Source organism: Anopheles funestus, unplaced genomic scaffold, assembly GCF_943734845.2.
Source record: "Anopheles funestus unplaced genomic scaffold, idAnoFuneDA-416_04 scaffold_8_ctg1, whole genome shotgun sequence".
Lineage (NCBI taxonomy): Eukaryota > Metazoa > Arthropoda > Insecta > Diptera > Culicidae > Anopheles > Anopheles funestus.
The window spans coordinates 15,007-25,116 of NW_026045349.1; the positions used below are offsets into that span (position 1 = coordinate 15,007).

Here is a 10,110-nt window from a genome sequence, read left to right on the forward strand (position 1 = left end):
CCTTAGCCAAGACACCTTAGCCAAGACACCTTAGCCAAGACACCTTAGCCAAGACACTTTAGCCAAGACACCTTAGCCAAGACACCTAAGCCGAGACACATTAGCCAAGACACCTTAGCCAAGACACTTTAGCCAAGACACCTTAGCCAAGACACCTTAGCCAAGACACCTTAGCCAAGACACATTAGCCAAGACACCTTAGCCAAGACACCTTAGCCAAGACACCTTAGCCAAGACACATTAGCCAAGACACCTTAGCCAAGACACCTTAGCCAAGACACCTTAGCTAAGACACCTTAGCCAAGACACATAAGCCAAGACACCTTAGCCAAGACACCTTAGCCAAGACACCTTAGCCAAGACACTTTAGCCAAGACACATTAGCCGAGACACATTAGCCGAGACACCTCAGCCAAGACATCTTAGCCAAGACACATTAGCCAAGACACCTTAGCCAAGACACATTAGCCAAGACACCTTAGCCAAGACACCTCAGCCAAGACACTTTAGCCAAGACTCATTAGCCAAGACACATTAGCCGAGACACCTTAGCCAAGACACCTTAGCTAAGACACCTTAGCCAAGACACCTTAGCCAAGACACCTTAGCCAAGACACTTTAGCCAAGACACCTTAGCCAAGACACCTTAGCCAAGACACCTTAGCCAAGACACATTAGCCAAGACACATTAGCCAAGACACCTTAGCCAAGACACCTTAGCCAAGTACCTTAGCCAAGACACATTAGCCAAGACACCTTAGCCAAGACACCTTAGCCAAGACACTTTAGCCAAGACACATTAGCCAAGACACCTTAGCCGAGACACCTTAGCCAAGACACCTTAGCCAAGACACCTTAGCCAAGACACCTTAGCCAAGACACCTTAGCCAAGACACTTTAGCCGAGACACATTAGCCAAGACACCTTAGCCAAGACACCTTAGCCAAGACACCTTCGCCAAGACACCTTAGCCGAGACACATTAGCCAAGACACCTTAGCCAAAACACCTTAGCCAAGAACCTTAGCCAAGACACATTAGCCAAGACACCTTAGCCAAGACACCTTAGCCAAGACACTTTAGCCAAGACACATTAGCCAAGACACCTTAGCCGAGACAAATTAGCCAAGACACCTTAGCCAAGACACCTTAGCCAAGACACCTTAGCCAAGACACCTTAGCCAAGACACTTTAGCCGAGACACATTAGCCAAGACACCTTAGCCAAGACACCTTAGCCAAGACACCTTAGCCAAGACACCTTAGCCGAGACACATTAGCCAAGACACCTTAGCCAAGACACATAAGCCAAGACACCTTAGCCAAGACACCTTAGCCAAGACACCTTAGCCAAGACACCTTAGCCAAGACACTTTAGCCAAGACACCTTAGCCAAGACACCTTAGCCAAGACACCTTAGCCAAGACACCTTAGCCAAGACACCTTAGCCAAAACACATTAGCCAAGACACCTTAGCTAAGACACCTTAGCCAAGACACATTAGCCAAGACACCTTAGCCAAGACACCTTAGCCAAGACACATTAGCCGAGACACCTTAGCCAAGACACCTTAGCCAAGACACCTTAGCCAAGACACCTTAGCAGAGACACCTTAGCCAAGACACCTTAGCCAAGACACTTTAGCCAAGACACCTTAGCCAAGACACTTTAGCCGAGACACATTAGCAAAGACACATTAGCCAAGACACCTTAGCCTAGACACCTTAGCCAAGACACCTTAGCCAAGACACCTTAGCCAAGACACATTAGCCAAGACACCTTAGCCAAGACACCTTAGCCAAGACACCTTAGCCAAGACACATTAGCCAAGACACCTTAGCCAAGACACCTTAGCCAAGACACCTTAGCTAAGACACCTTAGCCAAGACACATAAGCCAAGACACCTTAGCCAAGACACCTTAGCCAAGACACCTTAGCCAAGACACCTTAGCCAAGACACTTTAGCCAAGACACATTAGCCGAGACACATTAGCCAAGACACCTCAGCGAAGACACCTTAGCCAAGACACCTTAGCCAAGACACTTTAGCCAAGACACCTTAGCCAAGACACCTTAGCCAAGACACCTTAGCCAAGACACCTTAGCCAAGACACCTTAGCCAAGACACCTTAGCCTAGACACCTTAGCCAAGACACCTTAGCCAAGACACCTTAGCCAAGACACATTAGCCAAGACACCTTAGCCAAGACACCTTAGCCAAGACACCTTAGCCAAGACACCTTAGCAGAGACACCTTAGCCAAGACACCTTAGCCAAGACACTTTAGCCAAGACACCTTAGCCAAGACACTTTAGCCGAGACACATTAGCAAAGACACATTAGCCAAGACACCTTAGCCTAGACACCTTAGCCAAGACACCTTAGCCAAGACACCTTAGCCAAGACACATTAGCCAAGACACCTTAGCCAAGACACCTTAGCCAAGACATATAAGCCAAGACACCTTAGCCAAGACACATAAGCCAAGACACCTTAGCCAAGACACCTTAGCCAAGACACATTAGCCAAGACACATAAGCCGAGACACATTAGCCAAGACACATTAGCCAAGACACCTTAGCCAAGACACATTAGCCAAGACACCTTAGCCAAGACACCTCAGCCAAGACACTTTAGCCAAGACACATTAGCCAAGACACATTAGCCGAGACACCTTAGCCAAGACACCTTAGCTAAGACACCTTAGCCAAGACACCTTAGCCAAGACACCTTAGCCAAGACACTTTAGCCAAGACACCTTAGCCAAGACACCTTAGCCAAGACACCTTAGCCAAGACACCTTAGCCAAGACACATTAGCCAAGACACATTAGCCAAGACACCTTAGCCAAGACACCTTAGCCAAGTACCTTAGCCAAGACACATTAGCCAAGACACCTCAGCGAAGACATCTTAGCCAAGACACATTAGCCAAGACACCTTAGCCAAGACACATAAGCCAAGACACCTTAGCCAAGACACCTTAGCCAAGACACATTAGCCAAGACACATAAGCCGAGACACATTAGCCAAGACACATTAGCCAAGACACCTCAGCGAAGACATCTTAGCCAAGACACATTAGCCAAGACACCTTAGCCAAGACACATTAGCCAAGACACCTTAGCCAAGACACCTCAGCCAAGACACTTTAGATAAGACACATTAGCCAAGACACATTAGCCGAGACACCTTAGCCAAGACACCTTAGCTAAGACACCTTAGCCAAGACACCTTAGCCAAGACACCTTAGCCAAGACACTTTAGCCAAGACACCTTAGCCAAGACACCTTAGCCAAGACACCTTAGCCAAGACACCTTAGCCAAGACACATTAGCCAAGACACATTAGCCAAGACACCTTAGCCAAGACACCTTAGCCAAGTACCTTAGCCAAGACACATTAGCCAAGACACCTCAGCGAAGACATCTTAGCCAAGACACATTAGCCAAGACACCTTAGCCAAGACACATAAGCCAAGACACCTTAGCCAAGACACCTTAGCCAAGACACATTAGCCAAGACACTTAAGCCGAGACACATTAGCCAAGACACATTAGCCAAGACACCTTAGCCAAGACACATTAGCCGAGACACATTAGCCAAGACACCTTAGCCAAGACACCTTAGCCAAGACACCTTAGCCAAGACACATTAGCCAAGACACATTAGCCAAGACACCTTAGCCAAGACACCTTAGCCAAGTACCTTAGCCAAGACACATTAGCCAAGACACCTTAGCCAAGACACCTTAGCCAAGACACTTTAGCCAAGACACATTAGCCAAGACACCTTAGCCGAGACAAATTAGCCAAGACACCTTAGCCAAGACACCTTAGCCAAGACACCTTAGCCAAGACACCTTAGCCAAGACACTTTAGCCGAGACACAATAGCCAAGACACCTTAGCCAAGACACCTTAGCCAAGACACCTTAGCCAAGACACCTTAGCCGAGACACATTAGCCAAGACACCTTAGCCAAGACACATAAGCCAAGACACCTTAGCCAAGACACCTAAGCCAAGACACCTTAGCCAAGACACCTTAGCCAAGACACTTTAGCCAAGACACCTTAGCCAAGACACCTTAGCCAAGACACTTTAGCCGAGACACATTAGCCAAGACACCTTAGCCAAGACACCTTAGCCAAGACACCTTAGCCAAGACACCTTAGCCAAGACACATTAGCCAAGACACCTTAGCCAAGACACATTAGCCGAGACACCTTAGCCAAGACACATTAGCCAAGACACATTAGCCAAGACACATTAGCCAAGACACCTTAGCCAAGACACCTTAGCCAAGACACATTAGCCAAGACACCTTAGCCAAGACACCTTAGCCAAGACACATTAGCCAAGACACCTTAGCCAAGACACCTTAGCCAAGACACATTAGCCAAGACACCTTAGCCAAGACACCTTAGCCAAGACACATTAGCCAAGACACCTTAGCCAAGACATATTAGCCAAGACACCTTAGCCAAGACACCTTAGCCAAGACACCTTAGCCAAGACACCTTAGCCAAGACACCTTAGCCAAGACACATTAGCCAAGACACATTAGCCAAGACACCTTAGCCAAGACACATTAGCCAAGACACATTAGTCAAGACACCTTAGCCAAGACACCTTAGCCAAGACACCTTAGCCAAGACACATTAGCCGAGACACCTTAGCCAAGACACCTTAGCCAAGACACATTAGCCAAGACACCTTAGCCAAGACACCTTAGCCAAGACACATTAGCCAAGACACATTAGCCAAGACACATTAGCCAAGACACCTTAGCCAAGACACCTTAGCCAAGACACATTAGCCGAGACACCTTAGCCAAGACACCTTAGCCAAGACACATTAGCCAAGACACCTTAGCCAAGACACCTTAGCCAAGACACATTAGCCAAGACACAATAGCCAAGACACCTTAGCCGAGACACATTAGCCAAGACACATTAGTCAAGACACCTTAGCCAAGACACCTTAGCCAAGACACCTTAGCCAAGACACATTAGCCGAGACACCTTAGCCAAGACACCTTAGCCAAGACACATTAGCCAAGACACCTTAGCCAAGACACCTTAGCCAAGACACCTTAGCCAAGACACATTAGCCAAGACACCTTAGCTAAGACACCTTAGCCAAGAAACATTAGCCAAGACACCTTAGCCAAGACACCTTAGCCAAGACACATTAGCCGAGACACCTTAGCCAAGACACCTTAGCCAAGACACCTTAGCCAAGACACCTTAGCCAAGACACCTTAGCCAAGACACCTTAGCCAAGACACTATAGCCAAGACACCTTAGCCAAGACACTTTAGCCGAGACACATTAGCAAAGACACATTAGCCAAGACACCTTAGCCAAGACACCTTAGCCAAGACACCTTAGCCAAGACACCTTAGCCAAGACACATTAGCCAAGACACCTTAGCCAAGACACCTTAGCCAAGACACCTTAGCCAAGACACATTAGCCAAGACACATTAGCCAAGACACATTAGCCAAGACACCTTAGCCAAGACACCTCAGCCAAGACACTTTAGCCAAGACACATTAGCCAAGACACCGTAGCCAAGACACCTTAGCCAAGACACATTAGAAGAGACACATTAGCCAAGACACATTAGCCAAGACACCTTAGCCAAGACACCTTAGCCGAGACACATTAGCCAAGACACCTTAGCCAAGACACTTTAGCCAAGACACATTAGCCAAGACACCTTAGCCAAGACACCTTAGCCGAGACACATTAGCCAAGACACCTTAGCCAAGACACCTTAGCCAAGACACATTAGCCAAGACACCTTAGCCAAGACACCTTAGCCAAGACACCTTAGCCAAGACACCTTAGCCAAGACACCTTAGCCAAGACACATTAGCCAAGACACCTTAGCCAAAACACATTAGCCAAGACACCTTAGCTAAGACACCTTAGCCAAGACACATTAGCCGAGACACCTTAGCCAAGCCACCTTAGCCAAGACACCTAAGCCGAGACACATTAGCCAAGACACCTTAGCCAAGACACTTTAGCCAAGACACATTAGGCAAGACACCTTAGCCAAGACACCTTAGCCGAGACACATTAGCCAAGACATATTAGCCAAGACACCTTAGCCAAGACACCTTAGCCAAGACACCTTAGCCAAGACACCTTAGCCAAGACACCTTAGCCAAGACACTTTAGCCAAGACACATTAGCCAAGACACCTTAGCCGAGACACATTAGCCAAGACACATTAGCCAAGACACATTAGCCAAGACACCTTAGCCAAGACACCTTAGCCAAGACACCTTACCCAAGACACCTTAGCCAAGACACCTTAGCCAAGACACCTTAGCCAAGACACCTTAGCCAAGACACATTAGCCAAGACACTTTAGCCAAGACACCTTAGCCGAGACACATTAGCCAAGACACCTTAGCCAAGACACCTTAGCCAAGACACCTTAGCCAAGACACTTTAGCCGAGACACATTAGCCAAGACACCTTAGCCAAGACACTTTAACCAAGACACATTAGCCAAGACACCTTAGCCAAGACACCTTAGCCGAGACACATTAGCCAAGACACCTAAGCCAAGACACTTTAGCCAAGACACATTAGCCAAGACACCTTAGCCAAGACACCTTAGCCAAGACACATTAGCCAAGACACCTTAGCCAAGACACCTTAGCCGAGACACATTAGCCAAGACACCTTAGCCAAGACACATTAGCCAAGACGCCTTAGCCAAGACACCTTAGTCAAGACACCTTAGCCAAGACACCTTAGCCAAGACACCTTAGCCAAGACACCTTAGCCAAGACACCTTAGCCAAGACACATTAGCCAAGACACCTTGGCGGAGACACCTTAGCCAAGACACCTTAGTCAAAACACATTAGCCAAGACACATTAGCCAAGACACCTTAGCCAAGACACCTTAGCCAAGACACATTAGCCAAGACACCTTAGCCAAGACACCTTAGCTAAGACACCTTAGCCAAGACACATAAGCCAAGACACCTTAGCCAAGACACCTTAGCCAAGACACCTTAGCCAAGACACCTTAGCCGAGACACATTAGCCAAGACACCTTAGCCAAGACACCTTAGCCAAGACACCTTAGCCAAGACACCTTAGCCAAGACACCTTAGCCAAGACACATTAGCCAAGACACATTAGCCAAGACACCTTAGCCAAGACACCTTAGCCAAGACACCTTAGCCAAGACACCTTAGCCAAGACACATTAGCCAAGACACCTTAGCCAAGACACCTTAGCCAAGACACCTTAGCTAAGACACATTAGCCAAGACACATAAGCCAAGACACCTTAGCCAAGACACCTTAGCCAAGACACATTAGCCAAGACACATTAGCCAAGACACCTTAGCCAAGACACCTTAGCCAAGACACCTTAGCCAAGACACATTAGCCAAGACACCTTAGCCAAGACACTTTAGCCAAGACACATTAGCCGAGACACATTAGCCAAGACACCTCAGCGAAGACATCTTAGCCAAGACACATTAGCCAAGACACCTTAGCCAAGACACATTAGCCAAGACACCTTAGCCAAGACACTTTAGCCAAGACACATTAGCCAAGACACACAAGCCGAGACACATTAGCCAAGACACATTAGCCAAGACACCTTAGCCAAGACACATTAGCCAAGACACCTTAGCCAAGACACCTCAGCCAAGACACTTTAGCCAAGACACATTAGCCAAGACACATTAGCCGAGACACCTTAGCCAAGACACCTTAGCCAAGACACCTTAGCCAAGACACCTTAGCCAAGACACCTTAGCCAAGACACTTTAGCCAAGACACCTTAGCCAAGACACTTTAGCCGAGACACATTAGCCAAGACACCTTAGCCAAGACACCTTAGCCAAGACACATTAGCCGAGACACATTAGCCAAGACACATTAGCCAAGACACCTTAGCCAAGACACCTTAGCCGAGACACATTAGTTTAGACACCTTAGCCAAGACACTTTAGCCAAGACACATTAGCCAAGACACCTTAGCCAAGACACCTTAGCCGAGACACATTAGCCAAGACACTTTAGCCAAGAAACATTAGCCAAGACACCTTAGCCGAGACACATTAGCCAAGACACTTTAGCCAAGACACCTTAGCCGAGACACATTAGCCAAGACACCTTAGCCAAGACACCTTAGCCAAGACACCTTAGCCAAGACACCTTAGCCAAGACACTTTAGCCGAGACACATTAGCCAAGACACCTTAGCCAAGACACTTTAGCCAAGACACATTAGCCAAGACACATTAGCCAAGACACCTTAGCCAAGACACCTCAGCCAAGACACTTTAGCCAAGACACATTAGCCAAGACACCTTAACCAAGACACCTTAGCCAAGACACATTAGAAGAGACACATTAGCCAAGACACATTAGCCAAGACACCTTAGCCAAGACACCTTAGCCAAGACACATTAGCCAAGACACCTTAGCCAAGACACATTAGCCAAGACACCTTAGCCAAGACACTTTAGCCAAGACACATTAGCCAAGACACATAAGCCGAGACACATTAGCCAAGACACATTAGCCAAGACACCTTAGCCAAGACACATAAGCCAAGACACATTAGCCAAGACACCTTAGCCAAGACACCTTAGCCAAGACACATAAGCCGAGACACCTTAGCCAAGACACCTTAGCCAAGACACCTTAGCCAAGACACCTTAGCCAAGACACCTTAGCCAAGACACCTTAGCCAAGACACCTTAGCCAAGACACATTAGCCGAGACACATTAGCCAAGACACCTTAGCCAAGACACCTTAGCCAAGACACCTTAGCCAAGACACCTTAGCCAAGACACCTTAGCCAAGACACATTAGCCAAGACACCTTAGCCAAGACACCTTAGCCAAGACACCTTAGCCGAGACACATTAGCCAAGACACCTTAGCCAAGACACTTTAGCTGAGACACATTAGCCAAGACACCTAAGCCAAGACTCTTTAGCCAAGACACATTAGCCAAGACACCTTAGCCAAGACACCTTAGCCAAGACACATTAGCCAAGACACCTTAGCCAAGACACATTAGCCAAGACACATTAGCCGAGACACATTAGCCAAGACACCTTAGCCAAGACACATTAGCCGAGACACATTAGCCAAGACACCTTAGCCAAGACACCTTAGCCAAGACACCTTAGCCAAGACACCTTAGCCAAGACACATTAGCCAAGACACTTTAGCCAAGACACATTAGCCAAGACACCTTAGCCAAGACACCTTAGCCAAGACACATTAGCCAAGACACCTTAGTCAAGACACCTTAGCCAAGACACATTAGCCAAGACACTTTAGCCGAGACACATTAGCCAAGACACCTTAGCCAAGACACCTTAGCCAAGACACATTAGCCAAGACACCTTAGCCAAGACACCTTAGCCAAGACACCTTAGCCAAGACACCTTAGCCAAGACACATTAGCCAAGACACCTTAGCCAAGACACCTTAGCCAAGACACCTTAGCCGAGACACATTAGCCAAGACACCTAAGCCAAGACACTTTAGCCAAGACACATTAGCCAAGACACCTAAGCCAAGACACCTTAGCCAAGACACATTAGCCAAGACACATTAGCCAAGACACCTTAGCCAAGACACCTTAGCCAAGACACATTAGCCAAGACACATTAGCCAAGACACCTTAGCCAAGACACATTAGCCAAGACACATTAGCCAAGACACCTTAGCCAAGACACCTTAGCCAAGACACATTAGCCAAGACACCTTAGCCAAGACACCTTAGCCAAGACACCTTAGCCAAGACACCTTAGCCAAGACACCTTAGCCAAGACACCTTAGCCAAGACACATTAGCCAAGACACTTTAGCCAAGACACATTAGCCAAGACACCTTAGCCAAGACACATTAGCCAAGACACATTAGCCAAGACACCTTAGTCAAGGCACCTTAGCCAAGACACATTAGCCGAGACACATTAGCCAAGACACCTTAGCCAAGACACATTATCCAAGACACCTTAGCAAAGACACCTTAGCCGAGACACATTAGCCAAGACACATTAGCCAAGACACCTTAGCCAAGACACCTTAGCCGAAGCACATTAGC

General features: G+C 47.6%; 1 long non-coding RNA gene across 1 annotated transcript in view; it reads right to left on the reverse strand.

The window, feature by feature from the left end:
• Window positions 1–10,110, reverse strand: part of LOC125774441 (uncharacterized) — a 51,449-nt gene that overhangs the window by 13,795 nt on the left and 27,544 nt on the right. The gene's annotated exons all lie outside the window — the stretch shown is intronic.